The sequence below is a fragment of the Nicotiana tomentosiformis genome, chromosome 9 (genome assembly GCF_000390325.3).
Source record: "Nicotiana tomentosiformis chromosome 9, ASM39032v3, whole genome shotgun sequence".
In the NCBI taxonomy this organism is placed as follows: domain Eukaryota; kingdom Viridiplantae; phylum Streptophyta; class Magnoliopsida; order Solanales; family Solanaceae; genus Nicotiana; species Nicotiana tomentosiformis.
Genome location: NC_090820.1, coordinates 101017992 through 101041160, shown reverse-complemented (window position 1 = coordinate 101041160; position 23169 = coordinate 101017992). Strand labels below are relative to the sequence as shown.

At 38.2% G+C, this 23169-nt stretch overlaps 1 long non-coding RNA gene across 1 annotated transcript; it reads right to left on the bottom strand.

Annotated features, from left to right (window-relative positions):
* Positions 1–15723: 15723 nt before the first annotated feature.
* LOC138899431 (uncharacterized) lies at positions 15724–21390 on the bottom strand. Its single transcript, XR_011411047.1, has 3 exons — positions 20923–21390; positions 19054–19142; positions 15724–16912 (listed from the first exon to the last, which is right to left on the bottom strand). It is a non-coding gene; the product is annotated as an uncharacterized lncRNA (long non-coding RNA).
* Positions 21391–23169: the final 1779 nt, after the last annotated feature.

Below are 23169 nucleotides of genomic sequence, written 5' to 3'. Positions count from 1 at the left end.
TCGGAATCCGATTCTGGAAATTGGAATAGGTCTGTTATGTCATTTATGACTTGTGTGCAAAATTTGAAGTCATTCTGAATTGATTTAATGTATTTTGGCACAAGATATAGAATTTGAACGTTCAAAGTTTATAGATATTGATTTGAGGTGCGATTCGTCATTTTGATGTTGTTTGATATGGTTTGAAGCCTCGACTAAGTTCGTATTGTATTTTGGGACATGTTGGAATATTTGGTTAAGGTCCCGAGGGTCTCGGGTGGATTTCGGAAGGTAAACGGAATGGATTTCGGACAAAGAGGGTTGCTGGAAATTTGCAGAAATTTTGCCAGATATTTTTGGTGCGTGGAGCCAACTTTGGAAGCTTCTATCTCGTAATTCATAAGGAATCGGAAAATTGTCAAAACATGAAAATTGTAGCCATTCGTGCCTGGAAGAAAAATCCAGATTTTTGTAAAATCTTCCAAAAACGAAAATTTAAGATTTGGAGGTCGAGTTGTTATCTAATTTTGGTAAAATTGGTATGGGTAGACTCGTAATTGAATGGGTTGTTGGATTTTGTAAGTTTCGCTGGATTCCGAGATGTGGGCCCCACGGGCAAATTTTGAGCTAATTTCGGATTTTATTGAAAAATATAATATTTTCTTATGAAATTGATTACAATAATTTTTGTTGACTGTATCGAATTAATTATGACTAGATATGAGTCGATCGGAGTCGGAAAATCGAGGAAAAAGCATAATACTTGGTTAAATTTGAGCAAGTCGAGGTAAGTGACTTGTCTAACTTTATGTGGAAGAAATTCCCCTAGGATTGATAATTGTAATGTGTGAAAAGTCGTGTACACGAGGTGATGAGTGTGTACACGGGCTAAATGTAAAAGATTATGTTTTAAATTGTGTAGATCATTGTTGCGCATTAATTAAATTATTTTATTTTATTATATTCTTCATTATTGATTTAATGTTTATATTTTTAAATTTGCTTGACCTTTTTCTGCTAATTATTTTATCTGATTAGTTGGAACTTGGTTTCTTTTATTCTGTGCATTATTTGAAGGTTGATTTTCTTTAAATTAAATATTATTAATATGAAGTATTTGACATTTTTAAACTTGATATTGAAGCAACGTATTAAAGATTTTGAAATATTATTTTCTTAAATTATTTACTCCTGAATATTTTGTAAGATTTCCGTACTCATTGTGATGGAGCAGTGAGCTCTTTATTGTGGAAAAATATTATTGTTGAATTATTTTGACATGAGCCGTGAGCTCTTTATTGTGGAAAAATATTATTGATCATTTATTTTGGCATGAGCCGTAAGCTCTTTATTGTGGAAAAATATTATTGTTGAATTATTTTGACATGAGCCGTGAGCTCTTTATTGTGGAAAAATATTATTGATGATTTATTTTGGCATGAGCCGTGAGCTCTTTATTGTGAAAAAATATTATTGATGATTTATTTAGGCATGAGCCGTGAGCTCTTTATTGTGAAAAAAATATTTTTGTTGAATTATTTTGGCAAGTTAAATTATTTGAGCACTTGAGGTGCAAATTGTGATATATTGTGATATTGATACGCATGCGGTGGTATAAGGTCTGGGTATTGAAACGCATGCGGTGAGATAAGGGTGTCTTGATACGCGTGGCTAGTAGGGGGAACTACTAAAAGTCATGCGGTGTGATAAGGATGGCTAAAATGCGGGATGCTATTTCGGGAAAAATATTTTCTTTCAAATAAATTATGAAGGCTCCCGCGGTGAGATAAAGAAATGAGATATTGTGAATTTATTTATGATTTGGGACTACGAGGCGGTACCTCGGGAGTGCCCTTGTTGATATTGATTTATGGCCGCAGTTGACTTTGATTATTGTGTGATTTTCTTAAAGTTGAAAAGAATTCTGTTTTGTTTCCACGAGGTATTTATTTGATCTAATTAAATATGACATACTACTTGATTCATTTCCATTGTCATTTTATCTTATAATATTATTTAAATATTTTACCATGCCATTATTTATTCTCCAGTAAGGCCTGAGCTGACCTCGTCACTACCGAGGTTAGGCTTGGCACTTACTGGGTACCGCTGTGGTGTACTCAAACTACGCTTCTGTACATCTTTTTGTGCAGATCTAGGTACATCTTATCAGACCACGCATCAGTAAACTAGCTGTACGAGGAGACTTCGAGGTATATCTGCCAACGCTCGCAGACTCCGGAGTCCCCTTCTATTCTTGTTATGTTGCTTCCTTATTTTCTTTAGACTCTGTTATATAGAGACATCGAGGATAAATTCTTAGAAGCTTGTGACTTATTTCTACCGGGTTTTGGGAGTTGAAATTGTTTAAATTGTAGTTTAATTATTTCAGATATTTAATATTATTACGCATTAATAGGCTTACCTAGTCTCTACATCACGACATTCTACGGAGGGAATTTGGGGTCGTGACAAGTTGGTATCAGAGCTCTAGGTTCATAGATATTATGAGTCACAAGCAGGTTTAGTAGAGTTTTGTGGATCGGTATGGAGACGTCTATACTTATCTTCGGGAGGCTATGGAACTGTTAGGAAAATATTCACTTCTTTGATTCCTTATCGTGCGACATTGATTTAGCTTGAAACATATATCTCATATTCCTTTGTATCCACTCGTGTATGACATTGTGCACTCGGTATCAGTTGTGCGTCGACGGTTTGTGATGCCGCAGATGGACTACGAGGGAGCCGGAGATGCTCAAACATTGCCTTAACGTGTGGTTCCGACTGAAGATGCGGGCGTATTGAGAGATCACCTAGTGAATCATGTGCGGGGTGCAACGGACATTGGCGTCTGGTTGATTTATATGAGCTGTGAAGGTTATTATTGTGGATCATCGAACGTTGTGACCTATGACTTCGCGCCGAGTGGGGGGAGTCCACTACTAATGGGTGGATTGCGGGGTCATGTATTATATCAGTTTTGGCCTGCAATGTATATATGTGGTACTGAAAGGTTCCCTAAAATTTACACATGTTTAAGGCCTGAGATTTTGTAGAGGAAAAGGTTGGAACTTGCGGTATGTCCGCCTCCTTAATAATCATATAATTCAATACCAAAGGAGTTATAGAAACAACTCTAAATTTGTAGAAGGTCTACTCAGCGTGGACGCCACTGTTGTGAATTTTGGGGTGCTTCGGAGGAAGTACACTTGTTGACGAGAGTCTGGACTATGTGGTTTGTGACAAGATTTGTCTGTATGGAGCTCTACTTTTGTGATCGTTGTGTATAAATAGGGGTAAGGGTTACCCCAAAGAAGAATCGAAGAGTATGTTAAGAAATTGGTCAGCTCAACAGTGTTGAGTCAGCATAACAAAAGAAGAAATTTGCCTTGGGAGAGATAATTCTCCACTAGTGTTCGTGGCAAGCCTATGAAGAGGGCAGACCAACCAATGCAACACCGCCCACTTGGCTTAGTTCTCAGAAACGCTTTTGAAAGAGTTTGTTTTCCGGACTCTCCGTAATGCGTGGCGCATAGGGTTTGAACGGTTGCGTCATATCACCATTGACGGTGTCAGAATATGCCATCAAGTTCAATAAGTTAGCCCGTCATACTCCTACTTTGCTTCCTACAGCCAAAGGGCGAGTCCACAGACTCATTAAAGGACTCAATTATGATCATAAAATTTTGTAGGACTCGGGAGCTACAGGCTGATACTTCATTTCTGCTAGTTGTACAAATTACCAAGATATTAGAATGTGTTCGGGGTGAGGAAAAAGGAAATTAAGGAGACCAAGACGTCTCGAGGTTTTGGAGGATTCAGTAGATTCTACTCTGCAAGTATAAATCATTATGGCGGGGGCTCGGGCAGTCGGCCATCCAATCCGCATATCGGATTACTCGGGGTGCTCCAGTAAGTTCTTTTAATGCACCACCGACATGAGTTCCTACAATAGTTATTCTAGTTATCATGCACAGACTCAATATGATCAGCCTAACCCGCAAAGGGGTTGTTATGAATACGGTGATACTAGGCACATCATGAGAGAATTGTCCCAAACTTGGGAGAGACTTATTTCATCAAAGCACTCAGGCTGCGTGCCCCATTACAGTTACTACACCACCCACACGACCAGTTAGGGGTGGAGGACAGACGGGTAGAAGGCGTCTTAGAGGTGGAGACCCAGCTGTTGATATATTTGTTTTACGGTATGGCGGAGGTCGCTACATAAGATGGTGTAGTTACAGGTACGACCTCGATTTAATATAAAGAAATAATTTCCTTAACTTGATTCGGTTCTCAATATCGAAACGAGTCCTCCTATTGTGATCCACTTATGAGTGAGCTTCATAATTCTATAATCTACTTATGTGTTTAACCCTGTTGAGAGATTTTATGGAGATAACTACGCCTATCATTTCGTGTTGGTCACTAATAAGAGGTGCGAGGCTAAATGTGGATTTTTGTTAGTCATTTCGGTAAATTTTGATGTAAATTCCGAATAAATAATTGCAAATTGTGAATTATATGCCCTACCGATGTGGGGTTCATTATGTGTTGTGATTTGGTGTAACCGAAATTATTTAAATAGGAGAAAATGGGAATTTTCAATTGGCACGATGTGCATATTACTTATGATTCAGAACTGAGGACGAGATCCTCACATTTTTATATAAATTGATATGTTTAAATCGGGCTATGAGCTGCGGTGAAAGTTATATAAGGACGAGATCCTTGTGAGGAAAATGCTTGTGTTTAAGTTCTCCCTTGTGAAATTAAATTTGTACTATAGTACTAATAGGAAATTCTCTGTGCATAGTTGTCAAATTCGTGTTGTAATTATTAATTTTTAACCTATGAGGTAGGTGCCCGCCTAGGTGGCGTTAAATGTGACTCATTTATTCGGGTAAATAATTATGAAGTCTTCATGCCTCGCATCTAGTTATCAGTATTGTGAAGGTTTTCAATGAGATTTTTGTTAACATGAGGTTAAATGACGATTCTGTAATTGATTATGAACAACTATTAAGACCAAATTGATCCAAGAGGGTGCCCCATTTACAGGGTCAGACGATTGTGAGTTGAGCTTTCAGAAGCTCAAGATCACTTTGACTCTAACACAAGCGTTGGTATTAATTACATGTTCAAGGTCTTATACTGTGTATTGTGACGCGTCGCGTATTGGTCTCGGCGCGATGTTGATGAAAGACAGTAGGGTGATTGCCTACGCGTCCAGACAGTTAAAGGTACATGAGGAAAAAAAATTCGGTCCACGACCTTGAGTTAGCAGCTATTGTTCGTGCCTTGAAGAATTTGGCGGCATTATTTTTACGGTGTCCATTGTGAGGTCTGCACCGATCACCGAATTCTTACAACATCTGTTTAAACAGAAGGATCTTAATTTGCGGGAGCAGAGATGGTTGGAGTTGCTTAAGGATTATGATATCACCATTCTCTATCATCCTGGGAAGGCCAATGTAGCGGCCGATGCCTTGAGTCGTAAGACGGAGAGTTTGGGCAGCTTAGTATATTTACCGGTAGCAGAGAGGCCTTTGGCCTTAGATATTCAGGGCTTGGCCAACCAGTTTGTCAGATTGGATGTTATCGAGCCGAGTCGAGTTTTGGCTTGTGTGGTTACTCAGTCTTCTCTTTATGATCGTATCAGGGAGCGTTAGTATGATGACCCTCATTTGCTTGTCCTTAAGGATACAGTTCAGCACAGTGATGCCAAAGAAGTCACAATTGGATATGACGGTGTATTACGGATGCAGGGCAGGCTATGTGTGCCTAATATAGATGGTTTTCGTGAATTGATTCTCTAGGAGGCTCACAGTTCGCGGTAATCCATACATTCGGGTGCTGTGAAGATGTAGCAGGACTTGAGGCAACATTATTGGTGGAGGAAGATAAAGAAAGACATAGTGGAGTATGTAGCTCGGTGTCTAAATTGTCAACAAGTAAAATATGAGCATCAACGACCGAGTGGATTACTTCAGAAGTTAGAGATTCCATAATGGAAATGGGAGAGGATCACCATGGATTTTGTTGTTGGGCTCCCACGGACTCAGAGGAAGTTCAATGCAGCTTGGGTGATTGTGGATAGATTGACCAAGTCAGCTCATTGCAATCCTATGATGACTACCTACTCTTCCGAGCAGTTGCCTCGAATCTATATTCGCGAGATTATCATATTTCACGGCGTACCGGTATCTATCATCTCTGACCGGGGTACACAGTTTACATCACGATTCTGGAGGGCAGTACAATGTGAGTTGGGTACTCAGGTAGAGTTGAGTACAACATTTCACCCTCAGATGGACGGGCAGTCCGAACGCACTATTCAGATACTGGAGGATATGCTTCGTGCGTGTGTGATAGATTTTGGGGGTGCTTGGGATCAGTTCTTACCACTTGCGTAGTTTGCTTACAACAACAGTTGCCAGTCAAGAATTCAGATGGCTCCGTATGAGGCCTTGTATGGTAGGCGGTGCCGGTCCCCAGTGGGTTGGTTTGAACCGGGCGAGGCTAGGCTATTGGGTACAGACTTGCTTCAGGATGCCTTGGAAAAGGTTAAGGTGATTCAGGATTGACTTCTTACAACCTAATCTAGACAGAAGAGTTATGCGAATCGTAAGGTTCGTGATGTTGCATTCATGGTTGGTGAGCGGGTATTACTCCGGGTTTCGCCTATGAAGGGTGTGATGAGGTTCGGGAAGAAGGGCAATTTGAGCCCTAGGTATATTGGGCCTTTTGAGATTCTTGAGAGAGTTGGAGAGGTGGCTTACAAACATGCACTACCACCTAGTCTCTCTGCGGTTCATCCGGTATTCCATGTTTTCTAGCTTCGGAAATATCATGGCGATCCGTCTCATGTGTTAGACTTTAGTTCGGTTCAATTGGACAAGGATCTATCTTATGTTGAGGAACCAATGGCTATTTTGGATAGGCATGTTCGAAAGTTGAGGTCAAAGAATATTGCTTCCGTGAAGGTTCAGTGGAGGGGTCATCCGGTCGAGGAGGCGACTTGGGAGACCGAGCATAATATGCGCAGCTGTTATCCACATTTATTCACCAGCTTAGGTACTTTTTCTAACTCCGTTCGAGGACGAACGTTTGTTTTAGAGGTGGAGAATGTGATGACCCAAAATGTCATCTTTAAATTTAATAATTAATTTTGTATTCTAAGACCTCGAAAAGCATTATTTATCATTCCTCGACTTGCGTGCGTGGTCCGTAAAAATTTTCGGAAAGTTTTCAAGTGAAAAATGAATTAAAATGTGAATTAGAGCTTTAAAACTTAACTGAGTTGACTTTGGTCAACATTTTGAGAAAACGGACTCGGATCAGTGTTTTGACAGTTCCGGTAGGTCCGTATCGTGATTTGGGACTTAGGCATATGCCCGGAATCAAATTTCGAGGTCCCTAGCCCGAGATATGGAATTTTGATAAAAAATTAAAAGTTTAAGTTCAAATAGTGACCGGATGTTAAATTATATGCAAACGACCCCGGAATAGAATTTTGATGATTCCAACAGCTCTGTATGGTGATTTTGGACTTAGGAGCATGATCGGAATTTTATTTGGAAGTCCGTAGTGGAATTAGGCTTGAAATGCCAAAAGTTAAATTTTTGGGACGTTTGACTAGGGGGTTGACTTTTTGATATCGAGGTCGGAATCCGATTTTGGAAATTGGAATAGATCTGTTATGTCATATATGACTTGTGTCCAAAATTTGAAGTCATTCTGAATTGATTTGATGTGTTTCGGCACAAGATATAGAATTTGAAAGTTCAAAGTTCATAGATTTTGATTTGAGGTGCGATTCGTCGTTTTGATGTTGTTTAATATGGTTTGAAGCCTCGACTAAGTTCTTATTTTATTTTGGGACATTTTGGAATATTTGGTTAAGGTCCCGAGGGTCTCGGGTGGATTTTGGAAGGTAAACGGAATGGATTTCGGACAAAGAGGGTTGCTGGAAATTTACAAAAATTTCGCCAGAAATTTCTGGTGCGTGGAGCCAAATTTGGAAGCTTATATCTCGTAATTCATAAGGAATCGGAAAATTGTCAAAACATGAAAGTTGTAACCGTTTGATTCTAGTTTCCAGAAGGTTAAACCAGTCATTATGTGGACATTTGTACAGAAAGTTATGATGGATCGAATGAAGACTGGTAGAGCAGTTTCACTAGAAATTCTGATGCGTGGAGCCTACTTTGGAAGCTTATATCTCGCAATTCATAAGGAATCGGAAACTTTCCGAAAATGAAAGTTGTATTCGTTCGATTCTAGTTTTCAGAAAGTTAAACCATTCATCATTTGAATATTTGTACATAAAGTTATGATCGATTGAAGGAAGGCTGGTAGAGCAATTTCTGGTGGACTTTTAGTGACGGATTGGCAGAAACTTAAGGACCAAAAATGGTCATTTCATTCATTTCGTTTTGGATTTTTGGAGCATGGTTCTTGGGCGATTTTCACGGAAAAACATTGGGGTAAGTGTTCCTTATCCTATATTGATTATATTTCATGATTCCATACTCATTTACATCATGAATCCGTGAATTTTTATGGAAGAAAAATCAAGATTTTTGCAAAATCTTCCAAAAACGAAAATTTAAGATTTGGAGGTCGAGTTGTTATCGGATTTTGGTAAAATTGGTATAGGTGGACTCGTAATTGAATGGGTTGTTGGATTTTGTAAGTTTCGCCGGATTCAGAGATGTGGGCCCCACGGGCAAATTTTGAGCTAATTTTGAATTTTATTGAAAAACGTAATATTTTCTTATGAAATTGATTACTATAATGTTTGTTGACTGTATCGAATTAATTATGATTAGATATGAGTCGATCGGAGTTGGAAAATCGAGGAAAAAACATAATACTTGGTTAAATTTGAGCAAGTCGAGGTAAGTGACTTGTCTAACCTTATGTGGAGGAAATTCCCCTAGGATTGATAATTGTAATGTGTGGAAAGTCATGTACACGAGGTGACGAGTGTGTACACGGGCTAAATGTGAAAGATTATGTTTTAAATTGTGTAGATCATTGTTGCGCATTAATTAAATTATTTTATTTTGTTATATTCTTCATTATTGATTTAATGTTTATATTTTTAAATTTGCTTAACCTTTTTCTGCTAATTATTTTATCTGTTTAGTTGGAACTTGGTTTCTTTTATTTTGTGCATTATTTGAAGGTTTATTTTCTTTAAATTAAATATTATTAATATGAAGTATTTTACATTTTTAAACTTGATATTGAAGCAACGTATTAAAGAATTTGAAATATTATTTTCCTGAATTATTTACTTTTGAATATTTTTGTAAGATTTTTGTACTCATTGTGATGGAGCAGTGAGCTCTTTATTGTGAAAAAATATTATTGTTGAATTATTTTGACATGAGCCGTGAGCTCTTTATTGTGGAAAAAATATTATTGTTGAATTTTTTTGACATGAGCCGTGAGCTCTTTATTGTGAAAAAATATTATTGATGATTTATTTTGGCATGAGCCGTGAGCTCTTTATTGTGGAAAAATATTATTGTTGAATTATTTTGACATGAGCCGTGAGCTCTTTATTGTGAAAAAATATTATTGATGATTTATTTTGGCAAGAGCCGTGAGCTCTTTATTGTGGAAAAATATTATTGTTGAATTATTTTGACATGAGTCGTGAGCTCTTTATTGTGGAAAAATATTATTGATGATTTATTTTGGCATGAGCCGTGAGCTCTTTATTGTGGAAAAATATTGTTGTTGAATTATTTTGGCAAGTTAAATTATTTGAGCACTTGAGGTGCAAATTGTGATATATTGTGATATTGATACGCATGCAGTGGTATAAGGTCTGGGTATTGAAACACATGCGGTGAGATAAGGGTGGCTTGATACGCGTGGCTAGTAGGGAGAACTACTAGAAGTCATGCGGTGTGATAAGGATGGCTAAAACACGGGATGCTATTTCGGGATAAATATTTTCTTTCAAATAAATTGTGAAGACTCCCGCGGTGAGATAAAGAAATGAGATTTTGTGAATTTGTTTATGATTTGGGACTACGAGGCAGTACCTCGGGAGTGCCCTTGTTGATATTGATTTATGGCCGCAGTTGCCTTTGATTATTGTGTGATTTTCTTAAAGTTGAAAAGAATTATGTTTTGTTTCCACGAGGTATTTATTTGCCATTATTTGATGTAATTAAATGTGACATACTACTTGATTCATTTCCATTGTCATTTTATCTTATAATATTGTTTAAACATTTTACCATGCCATTATTTATTCTCCAGTAGGGCCTGACCTGACCTCGTCACTACTCTACCAAGGTTAGGCTTGGCACTTACTGGGTATCGCTGTGGTGTACTCATACTTCGCTTCTGCACATCTTTTTGTGCATATCAAGGTACATCTTATCAGATCACGCATAAGTAAACTAGCTGTACGAGGAGACTTCGATGTATATCTGCCAACGCCCGCAGACTCCGGAGTCCCCTTCTATTCTTGTTATGTTACTTTCTTATTTTCTTTAGACTCTGTTATATAGAGACATCGAGAATAAATTCTTAGAAGCTTGTGACTTATTTCTACCGGGTTTTGGGAGTTGAAATTATTTGAATTGTAGTTTAATTATTTCAGATATTTATTATTATTCCGCATTGATAGGCTTACCTAGTCTTAGAGACTAGGTGCCATCACGACATTCTACGGAGGGAATTTGGGGTCGTGACAGGTATCTTACTCAACCGAGTACCAACGTAATGTATCTTTCTTATTACATCATTTATAGATGTGACATACGGGCCTAATAGGCCAACATCATCATTTATAAACTCAAAACATAGGCCGACAATGCCGTACAATCTTTTACGTACACGACATATGTCTACAAGCCTCTAAGAGTACATAAATGTCATAAAGGTCGGGACAGGGTCCCGCCATACTAATCAGTACATGTCCTAGTCATACTGACCACACAAGCAACTCCGGAACAAATGGAGTGCACCAACATCTTCCACTGAGATGATCGCATACTTGGAGGACTCTCGACCTGTCTATCGAGACCTGCGGGCATGAAACGCAGCGTCCCCAAGCAAAAGGGACGTCAATACAAATAATGTACTGAATATGTAAGGAATGAAAATCAGTAAATAATAGACATGAGAGAAACATGGAGTTAAAGACTTGACATGTACGTCTGCATAGCTCTGTGAACCATATGCGTATAAATGTCATACCATGCATTGGTATATGCGTTCATAACATCATCAAGCCTCTAAGGGCATCCCATCATATCATTTCGGCCACTGTGGACAAATCATCAATGTATACCAGCTGATCAGGTGGTGGTGTGTATATAATGCCATAACCTTTTCCCATATATATATATATATATATATATATATATATATATATATATATATATATATATATATATATATATATATATAACGCCATCTGGTCATGGGTCAATGTATATGTATAAATGCATGAAATGTATAAGAAATACGCTAATAATATTTTCTTGGAATGTCATAAAAATAATATGCCTTAAGAAAAACATTAACAAGATTTTCTCGGAATGTCATAAAAATAATATGTCTGTCGGATAAATTTTATCAAGTACGTATTTTTCTGAGACCCATAAACAGAAGATATAATAATAATTCACATTTGGAATCAAGAATATAGACACCCCTAATATTTTTATGAATAGAGTCATTTATGGAAATTGTGCATTTGCTCGTTTCGTTTGTATTGTATTGATCATGCCAAAAAGAAATAAGGGATAGCCTCAACATACCTGAGTCGATTCTCTTGACAATCCCTCTAACCTTCACGAATTTACTTATCACTTGTTTGAAATAACATAATACTTATAACCTCAAAAATAATCTCATTTCTGAGCTTATATCAATTTACTCATGGCGTACTTTCATGTACGAAAATATAGGATATAACAATAAAGGACTTTATTAGATCTTTTAACCCAGACTTAATTGGCTGTTGAGGCTGAAACTGCGGCCTCGGCTAATTCACAAAACCAGGAGCTCCTTTAAATTTGGAGTTATTTTGTTGCCATGCATTTGTTGTACCCCCAGGTGAACTCCATGAAATATTAGGGCGCTTCTAACCTATTGCATTGAAGTTATAATTACCCACAACATTAACTTCCTCAGTTGAGGCGTGACTCTCATGAGTAGAGTGTCCTCTTCCACATATATCACATGCTGCATGAGGCTCATTATGTATCGAATCTAAGGTCGGCTTCCTTATTTCTTTTGCCATAGCATAAAGCTATACCTGCACAGATGTGTTAGCATCAACCTGGTGAACACCAGTTGATCTTCTTTCAAATATTTAAGAGGGCCACTGATTTGCATCTTCAGACAACTCATCAAGAATAGTGACTATCTTCTCTAGAGTCCTTTTCATCAATGGGCATCCAGCTGCATTACTCAATGTTCTCCGTGAGGTCGGTGTCAATCCATCCCAAAAGTCTTGGAGTTGCATCCAGAGTTCAATTCCGCTATGTTGACACTGTTGCACTATCTCCTTAAACCTCTCCCAAGCTTCAAACACCGTTTCAGTCTCATTCTGGCCGAAGTTATGGATTTCTCTTCTAAACTTGCCCATTTTAGCTGAGGAGAAATATTTAGCAAGAAACTTTCTAGTCATCTCCGCCCATGTTCTAATCAATCCCTGGGGCAAACTTTGATGCCAGTGCTTTGCTTCATCTTTAAGTGTGAAGGGGAATGCCCTAAGATAAACTACATCTTGTGACACACTATTGTATTGAAAGGTGTTCATTATCTCCTCGAAGTCCATCAGATGATTGTTTGGATCTTTGTTCATCTTTCCTATGAAGACACAACTATTTTGGAGGGTTTGGAGCAACCCTTGCTTCAATTCAAAATTGTTGGTTGTAACTGGAGGTAGTCTCACACTTGATAAGCCTTGGTTGTAGACCGGTCTAGCATAATCGCCAAGTGGTCTCCCAGCACCGGGAGCTATATTTTCGAATTGTATCTATATTACTATCCGGAATGATCAACAATGGAGATTTATGTGATTTAAACTAAAATTAACTAAGAGTCTAAACTATCGACTAATGACAATCAATGCAAGTTTTGAGCAAAGGAAGTTATCAATTGGGAGAATATAGGGTTGATAGGATAGGTGCAAGACAAATGTTTGGGATTTAACTCTAGATAATTTACTTCTAATGTTCAAGTGAGTTTCTCGAATTCACTTGGTTATTAGTTTAATTGATTAGTAGAAACTTCTCTCTCGATTAAGTCTCAACCTCACGTGAAGATATACAAGAATTCGTAGTGGATTGGTATTTAGGAGAACCTCTCTCGATTATCCTCCTAATTAAGTTTAATCAACAATTCAACTATCCTCTTCCGATTACTAAGAAGAATTAATGATTTCAACCAACAAAATAAAATGCAACAATGTCACAAGTTATGCCTGTCTCGATTACAAAACAAGTGAATATAGATGCAACAGTTAAAACATCCACAACGATTCAATACATAAGAACTAGAGTTAATTATCCACAAACAAGTATCAAGACACCAAATCCATCGAACCCTAAAGAGAACTACTCCATGGATAAGGAGTAACAATGTTTAAGTTAAAGGAAAGCATAAAACAATCCAAACCCTTGTCTTGATTGAGGATCGAATGATGAAATCCTTGAGTTTTTGCTTCTCCACCTCCTCCTTGGCTTACTTAGGTCTAAGATGTGTCAAAAGTCCATAAAATCACATTTTTATATGTATTTATACAAAGTAGGGTCGGGCCCATACGAAAACACCTTCTCCAATGCGAAATAGGAAAATAACTCTATAAAGATTGCACAGGCGTGCCGCATGGGGAGATGCGCCATGCGGGGCATTAGTGGGGAAGTTCAGAGAGTTTATTTATGACAGATTTCATGGAAATAGCCTACCGCGGCACCCCACGTGCCGCAGCAGTGGGGGTTTCTCAGAGTACGGATTTTTCTTAACTTTTTGATATCCAGATGTTGTTCTCGACCCCCGAACGTGCTCCCGGCTTAATCCCTTGGGCTTTTACTCGGACTTCAAAGCTCCAAATCACTCAAATTCATTCCATAAGATCTACATAGCTCGAAAACACTCCTACAAAGCATAAAACACACAATCAGTATAAAACACTAGCATTTAAAGCTCAAATTCAATTAAAGTGCAGTAAATTGGAATGTAATAATCAACTAAAACATGAAATTATAGCCTACCATCACGCATATGTACCACTGGCCAAATGCCCAAAGCCGCTTCTACAGCCAAGAGCTCGCATCTGTGGGCTCACACCTGCGGCCAAAAGCTCGCAGGTGCAGGCACACCAGAACCGGTGCACCAGTAGCCCCATTTTGAGTTCAAACTCGATCCGTGCAACGTCCGAGTAGCACCCGAGGCCCCTGAGGCCTCGTTCAAACATACCAACAAGTTTGTAAACATAAAATGGACTCGCTCGCACCCTCAGAATGCGGAAAATAATATTTAAACTAAGAATCGCAACCCAAAACCAATAGAATCAACTTAAGAACTTCAAATTCTTCCAATTTACTCTGAACACGCTAATTCATACCTAAACTACTCGAAATGACACTAATTTTTGCGTGCAAGTCTTAAATCACCATACGAAACTATTCTCAGGCTCAGAATCCCAAGCGGACCTCGATAACACCAAAACCTACTCCAAACCAAATTTAAAGAACTTTAAAACCTTCATTGCGCCAACTTTCAACTTTTGCGTCGAAACTCTCTCAGATCATCCGAAACCCGATCCGAACATACGCCCAAGTCTAAAATTATCATACGAATCTATTGGGACCATCAAATCCCGGTTCTGAGGTCGTTTACTAGAAATGTTGACCCAAGTCAAACTTACCCCTTATAAAGCCAATATTAAGGAACTAAGTGTTCCGATTTCAACCGGAACCCTTCCAAATCCCGAACTAACCAACCCCACAAGTCATAAAATAGTAAAAGCGCATACAAGGAGTATTATTTAGAGGAACAGGGATCTAGAAAGTAAAATGATCGGTCGGGTCGTTACACGTATCATTCTATATAATAGCCACCCTTATTCCTCCGCCCTGACAATATCAATAGCCACCATTATCACTCTTATAGCCACCCTTATCACTCCTATAATAGTCTCCTATATCGCTTCGTTTAATAGCCTCCCTTATCGCTCCATTTAATAGCCTTCCGTATCACTCCGCCCAGACAATATCCCAACACACATAACAACAGTGAAATTCCACGAATCTGATTAAAAACCAACTATTTTTTGCACAAAGGATTCATCTTCCTTGCTCTCTCAGCGCAGTTTAAGCTAACGTGCGCCGACCTTGGCAATGGCAGGAAAGAAGTCATGTGGTCATCCTAAAAAGCAACAGATCAAGGTAGATGACAAGATCCACAAGCTGAAAAACATTGGAAACTCCTCATCTGCAGTCATGGAGTCAATATCTGGAGCTTCCAAAACACAGCTAGGAGGTAGAATACTTACTCAGATCCCTTATGTCAAAGCCTCAGCATCTGTAAGTCATCAGCAGAAACGAGCAAATCAGAGCCCTATTCCCATGCAAGTAAACTTGAGAGACAGCATAACACCTCCGCCATCTAGGGATGTTACTTCCCCATTGGGTAAGGAGCTGGAAGCTGAAAATCAAGATCCAAAATCAGTAGATATTGTATTGGGGAAAAAGAAGGGAGTTGAGATTCACCATCTGCTCACAGCACTGATCCATTGCCAAAAAACTCTAAGGAACCAACTTGGGCTGGGATCCTTAATGGTAATCGATCAGCTGCTAATGGTATGACTTTGCAATACATTACTCCTGAAGTAGTAGAAGGTAACCTTGTGGCCAAACTTGACAAATCAGATTTAGAAGCTGACTCTTTAAAGTAAAAATGTACCCTAATCATCTATGTAATTGGGGAAAAGCTAAGGTATAATTACATGCTACGATATATAAACCAGATATGGAATACGGTCACTATGCCGGAACTATATTCTCATGATGATGGTTACTAGATTGTTAGGTTTCAATCCATGGCTGACATGAAGAAAATTCTGAGTGAGGGCCCTTAAACAATCAATAACAGGCCCATGATAATGAAACAATGGAGTCCGCAATTTGATTTTGATGCATAGTCTTTAACTGAGATTCCTCTTTGGGTTAGATTTCCCAAACTACCCATGAATTGCTGGGGAGGTAGATCATTGAGTAGAATAGCAAGCACAATAGGGATTCCACTGTTTGCAGATGAGTGCACTGCCAAACAAACTAGAATCTCTTATGCCAAAATTCTCATTGAGGTGAATATCATAACCTCTCCCTAGCAAGATCCCTATTATGGATGACTCAGGTAAGTTGTTTGATCAGGCAGTGGAATATGATTGGAAGCCAGAATTCTGTGGGAAGTGCTTAAAAATTAGTCATGACTGCACAAAGGCTTGCAAAGAGGAGGTAAATCAAGTTCAACAGCCTAAAGAAGTAGGCCATAGCCTGTGAAGCAAGTATGGAAGACTACAGGAGTTGTGTTAGCTCCTACACACAATGTTATTCAGGGGAAGACAATGATGTTGAATCAACAAGGGCTTAATACATGTGATGATGTGAGTAGAGAAGCAGAACCAATTCTTGAAGAAGGCCAGCAAAAAAATCATGATAAAGGGAAGAAAGTAACAGAAATAAATGGCATACCCCTGAAATATGCACAAATAGTTATGTCACCTGGTAAGCAAAGATCAAGCCAACAGACAAATGTAGCAGTGATGGCTAATTTGTCAGTACCATCTACATGTGGTACATCCAAATCTACCTGATGTCTTGGTTGGTTTGGAACATTAGAGGTACCAACAAATGTTATAAGCAAAAGAGTTGGGTACCTATATCAAAGAGAATAATATCAAATTAGTTGATTTAGTAGAAACTAGAGTTAAAAAAGATAAGGATGATGGCATTGCTAATAGGGTAATGCCAAGTTGGCAAGAAAGGTTTAAATATGATCATGCTGCTAATGGAAGGGTCTGGATACTATGGAATCCTTCCTACTATGATGTTTCAGTAATAGACCAGTCTGCTCAAGTTATGCATTGTGATGTTAGAGGAAGGTTGAATCAACTGAACTGTGCCATGACAGTCATTTATAGGTTTAATACAATTGAGCTGAGAAAGCCTCTCTGTGTGCAACTGCAAAAACTTGCTACACAGATCAGCAAGCCTTGGCTTATTTAGGGAGATTTTAATTTAGTCCTAAATATACACGATAGATTATATGGGAATCCAATAACTAGTAATCAAATTCAAGACTTTACAAACTGCATGCAATGTTTGAACTTATGTGAATTACCTTGGAAGGGGGATTACCATACCTGGTCTAATAAGCAACAAAGTGGAGATGGAGTTTTTAGCAGGATTGATAGAGCTATTGGAAATGATGAATGGATTTCACATTTGGACATATGGAGGTGGATTAAAATTTTCCTTTTATCTCAGATCATGCTCCCATGATGATCACTCTTAGGAGAGCTGAATCCAGTGGTAAGATTCCATTTAAGTTCTTTAATATTTGGACTGATCACGAATACTTCTTATCAGTGGTTGATGGAGTCTGGCAGACACAACTGCATTCAGATACCATGAAAGATATCTGGTGTAAGCTGAAGGTTCTCAGGTCTGAATTGAAGCAACTTAATAACAATGAGTTCAAAGGAGTTACATCTAAAATAGAGCATATCATAAACAAGCTTCAGGATTCCCAAGAGATACTGAGTAGAGGCTATAATGATGCAGTTGCATTAGAGGAGAAAACATTACTTGAAGAGCAGGAAAGGTGGTCAGTAATAGAGGAAAGCATCCTTCAGCAGAAATCCAGAGCTAAGTGGATAAAGCTTGGTGACTCTAACACAAAAAACTTCTCAGATGTTATGAAGGAGTGGAGTCATAAAAAAGTTAGTGTTGAACTTACTAATGCCTTTGGAGATAGACTCATTGACCAGAAACAGATCTAGGATGAAATAATTGCCTCTATAATTCTCAGCAAGTGAGCCTCTGTGCTGAGGTCACTGAACAAGAAATATTTGAAGCATTGTGTGCAATTGGAGATGATAAAGCACCAGTGTTGATGGCTACAATGCATTATTTTTCAAAAGAACTTGGGCATTGATCAGACCAGAATTGTGACATGTTGTGATGGATTTCTTTCAAATGAGCAAGCTTTTAAGAGCAATCAATTGCAAAGCCATCACCTTGATTCCTAAGGTTCCCCATCCTACAAGTATCAAGGAGTATAGACCTATAGCTTGATGCATTGTTCTGTACAAATTAATTGCCAAAATTCTTGCAAACAAACTCCAAAGAGTTATTGCATCAGTTGTGTCAGACACCCGAGCTGGCTTCATTCCTGGCAGGAAAGTAGCAGACAATATCCTATTGGCCCATGAGTTAGTTAAGGCTAACTCAAGGAAGAATATTTCTCCAAGATGCCTCATTAAAGTGGACATACAGAAAGCCTATGATACAGTTGACTGGAGGTGCTTGCACCAAATATTAGAATGTCTAGGATTTCCACTGCAATTTACCAACTAGATCATACAGTGTGTGTCAACAGTGAACTATAGCATTCTTATCAAAGGAGAGACAACTAAGCCATTTGATGCAGCTAGAGGGCTTAGACAAGGAGATCCTATGTCCCCATTCCTCTTTGGCATAGCAATGGAGTATCTGAGTAGGAATCTGAAGACACTCAAGCGAGAGAAAACCTTCCATTATCATCCTATGTGTTCTAGATTGGACCTTACTCACTTGAGCTTTGCTGATGATCTTCTTTTGTTCACAAGAGGGGATACTACTTCTGTTGTCCTATTGCATCAAACGTTTAACACTTTTACAGAAGCCTCAGGCCTTAAAGCAAATCTAGCCAAAAGATCAATATATTATGGAGGAGTTAACAATGAAATAAAACATGAGATCCAGCAAGCTCTAGGGTAGAGTCAAGGAGTGCTTCCTTTCAAATACTTGTGCATACCTCTTGATACGAAGAAGCTTTCGGTGCTGCAGTGGCAACCCCTTATTGCCAAAATTGTGAGCAAGATTTCTTCATCGACATCAAAGAAACTGTCCTATGCAGGCAGAATTCAGTTAGTCCAAACAGTTATCTTTGGCACTCAAGCCTATTGGGCTCAAATCTTTATTATACCAGCTAAAGTCATCAAAGTAATTGAAGCACACTATAGAAGTTATATATGGTCTGGGGTGAATACAATAACTAAAAAGTCTTTCGTGGCATGGGATAGGATATGCTCTCCAAAAGCTGTTGGAGGATTGAACTTGATCAACTTGGCTATGTGGAACAAAGTTGCTATCACTAAGACCTGCTGGGAGTTGGCTAACAAGAAGGATAAGTTATGGATCAGATGGATTCATAGTTACTACATCAAAGAGCAAGAGTTTATGGATATGGGAGTACCAAAGCAAGCATGTTGGATGGTTCGAAAGGTGTTTGAGGCAAGGGACAGATTGTACTGTATTAACAACTTGTCACAAGGCACAGTTACAAAGCAAGTGTACCTACAGCAACTAGGTATATTACCAAAAGTTCCATGGGAAGGATTGATGTGTCAAAACCAGGCAACACCAAAAGTCATCTTCACCATGTGGCTTCAGGTGCAGGGAAGAGTATTAACAGCTTATAGACTAAAGAAATGGGGAATGCAGATAGAAGACACTTGTTGTTTTTGCTATCAAGAGCCAGAGACGCGAGACCACTTATTTGATGAATGTGAATATGGCAAATACCTATAGCACAAACTCATGAACTGGCTGCACATTCAATATTCTCCTATAGAATCATGGGCAACAAATCATCAATGGATAGTTATAAAAACAAAGGGCAGATCTCAGCTGGCAAGAGTTTTTAAGCTAGTTTATGCACAGTATAGTCATACACTATGGATTGAAAGGAATTCTCGAATTTTTGACAAGAAAGCTACTACATGGGAGGTCCTAGCTAAGAGAGTGGCTTGTGTCACACCCCTTTTTCACTTCACTTAACCCTCTTTAAAGGATAAAGTGGTTTTAAAGCACAAAGGGTTTTCAATCATGAAAGTGACAAAAAGATTGCGTTTCGAAGGATTTTCAGAGTCGCCACCTGATATTTGGTTTCGGTGTGCCAGGTCACCATTTTTAAAATAATAATTTTTCTTCAAAACACATTTGACTCTAAAACTGACTGCACCAGAAATTATAGGTAATGGGGTTCATTTGACTCGGGGAGAAGGTGTTAGGTATTCCCCAAGTCCCGTGAAAGTCACGGTTGCATACACGATTTAGTTGGCTTTAAAGAATACTCAGATTGAGGCAGAAACACACAAAAGCAAAAATCAATACAAAAGAGGTTCGAGGTCGTCCCCACCTAATAAAAAAAAATAAAATAAGAGGAAAATACTAAAAGTCTATACTATGCTCACTCCACGATGTCTGTCACGGCCTCCAATTACATTCATTACGGGGCATACCCCGGATAAAATAATAAACTACGAGACAACCTCTAACCTCAAATAAAATATAAAGTCCTAAAATTTGCCTACCCAGGTGTTATCGGCCTAACATACTCCTAGCGATCCAATTAAATAAAATAAAATGACAAGAAGAAAAAATATCCAAAGTCTAACATTCTGTTCGAACTCCCATGGCCCAAGTTCATTTAATCGGAAATGTCCTCTACGGGCACCTACTGTCTCCATTCTACTAACATGTCAACATGTATTCACAAGATTCAATACACACGTAAATTTGCAAGTCATTCACAAAATGACAATTAAAGCATGGATTGCAAACAAACACAAACAACTCACGGGAGATAAATCAAAAAACAGAGGAAAGGGAAGGAATAAACCTTTGACGAATCTTCCTTTTATATTAAATATTAAACAATAGAGATCCAAATCAAGTGCACATCAACGGTTGCTTCAAGCTCACGAACCCGGACCGGAAACCTCGAATCAAACACAACCTCGGGTGACCTCCATTTTTAAAACCAAAATTTGAAGGACAGTACTTCCGTTCGTCTTTTTTAGTGCGTGATCAAACTCACGTAGCCTCTCTGTAGCGTTTTTCCATTTCTTTTATTGAAATTCTGGTCGTTCCCTTCTCACTCTCGTTCTCACTATATCGTTCCCTCTATTTCTCTCCCTCTCGTCACTCTTTTCCCTATGTTCAGGTGAATTCTCTGCTGGTCCCTTAGAGATTCAAAGAAAGAAGATCGAAAAGTTCAGGAGGGGGAGGCTGTTGTCCTAGGGTAGTCCGTTCTCTGCCTTGCTGCTCCCCCAAAGTCCCCCCTAGGGTTTTAGATGTTAATTTGGTTTTTATATGGTGGTGGGGAGTAAGTATTGGACATTGGATTAAACATAATGAGTGGCCAAGATTTAATCTTGCATTTAAGTGGAAAGTAGGCTAATGGAACAGTGCTGGCCGAATTTGGGCCTATGTTAGATGGAGTTGGGCAAAAATTGGAACTTTTAAGACAAGAATCAACCCAAAATCCATTCTCTTTTTGAAAATAATAAAATATTAATTGACTTTAACCGAACTAAAATTAAAAGTGAAGCCAATCCCTTTTTTATTTTATTTTTTCGTATTTTTCCAAAGATTATATTAAGGTAACAATAGAAAAGATAGATTAAAACCATAGCAAAATTCACTACAAAAAGAAACTAATGACATTAAATAAATATATGTATAAAATGAGAAATATTTTGAAGATGAAACTATTTTTGTAGTTTTCAATTTTTATGCTTTAAAAACTAGAATTAAAATTAATAATAGAGTGAAATCCTATAGAAATAAACTCAGATAAATATTCTAAAAATACTAAGACAACTAAATATAATTCTAATGTGCGGGTCAAAAATTACGTGCTTGCAGCTTGCATATGCAAGCACACATGAGAGTCCTCACCTACGGAACACCCTCCGCATCTGCGCTCCATAGCCCCCAGTCCAAACCTTCGCATTTTCTCAACACGATCTCGCACCTACGATCAAAGTTCTGCAGGTATGGTTACACCAGCAGAGTCCTGCTTCAGCCATGCACAAAGTTTCTTTTTCGATCCGTTAGCCATCCGGAATCCGGTCGCCATCGGGACCTTAACCAAACATACCAACAAGTCCTAAACATCATACGGACTTAGTCGAGCCTTTAAATCACATCAAACAACGCTAGAAACACAAATCGTGCATCGATTCAAGCCTAATGAACTTTAAAACTTCAAACTTCTACATCTGATGTCGAAACCTATCAAGTCAAATCCGATTGACCTCAAATTTTTCACACAAGTCATAATTGACATTATGGACCTACTCTAACTTCCGGAATTAAAATCCGACCCCGATATCAAAAAGTCCACTCCCGGTGAAACTTCCCAAAAATCATTGAATTTCCAACTTTCGCCAGTTGACGTTAAAATGACCTATGGACCTCCAATTCAACATCCGAACACTCTCATAAGACAAAAATCACCATACAGAGCTATTGGAACTGAGAAAATCCATTCTGGAGTCCTTTTCACACAATTCAAACTATGATCGATTACTACGACTTAAACTTCCATTTCAGGGACTATGTGTCCCATTTCACTCCAAAATCAAAAACAAAACTTCCCGGCAAGTCACAAAATTCAAAAATTAAATAGAGGAAGCAATAATTAGGGGTTCGGGGCTAATACTCTCAAAATAACCATTCGGGTCGTTACATCATTATATTATTAATATGATGCATTGGGACGTGAACCTAATATCTTACCCATATAAAGACGTGTTAAACCATAATGTGTTGGGACTTGAAACCAATATCTTATAATCATCATACATAAGGAACCTGATGTGTCAAAACCTCTTTCAAAATATTGCTACTTCTTGAGTAATTCCGAAATATATAGTAGTTGAAATAATTTTGTAACTTATCTTCAATAAGTAACCATAGCGAGCCCATGAAAATATTATCACTTTTGATGGTAGGTACAAGCATATTCTGTTATAATATAACAAGAGTTAAAGAAGTATTGTCACTTTTAATGGTCATATTAATTATTGCAAATCTATCAACAGTTGCAAGCCCATTTGTTGTATTTACTCTTAGTTTAATA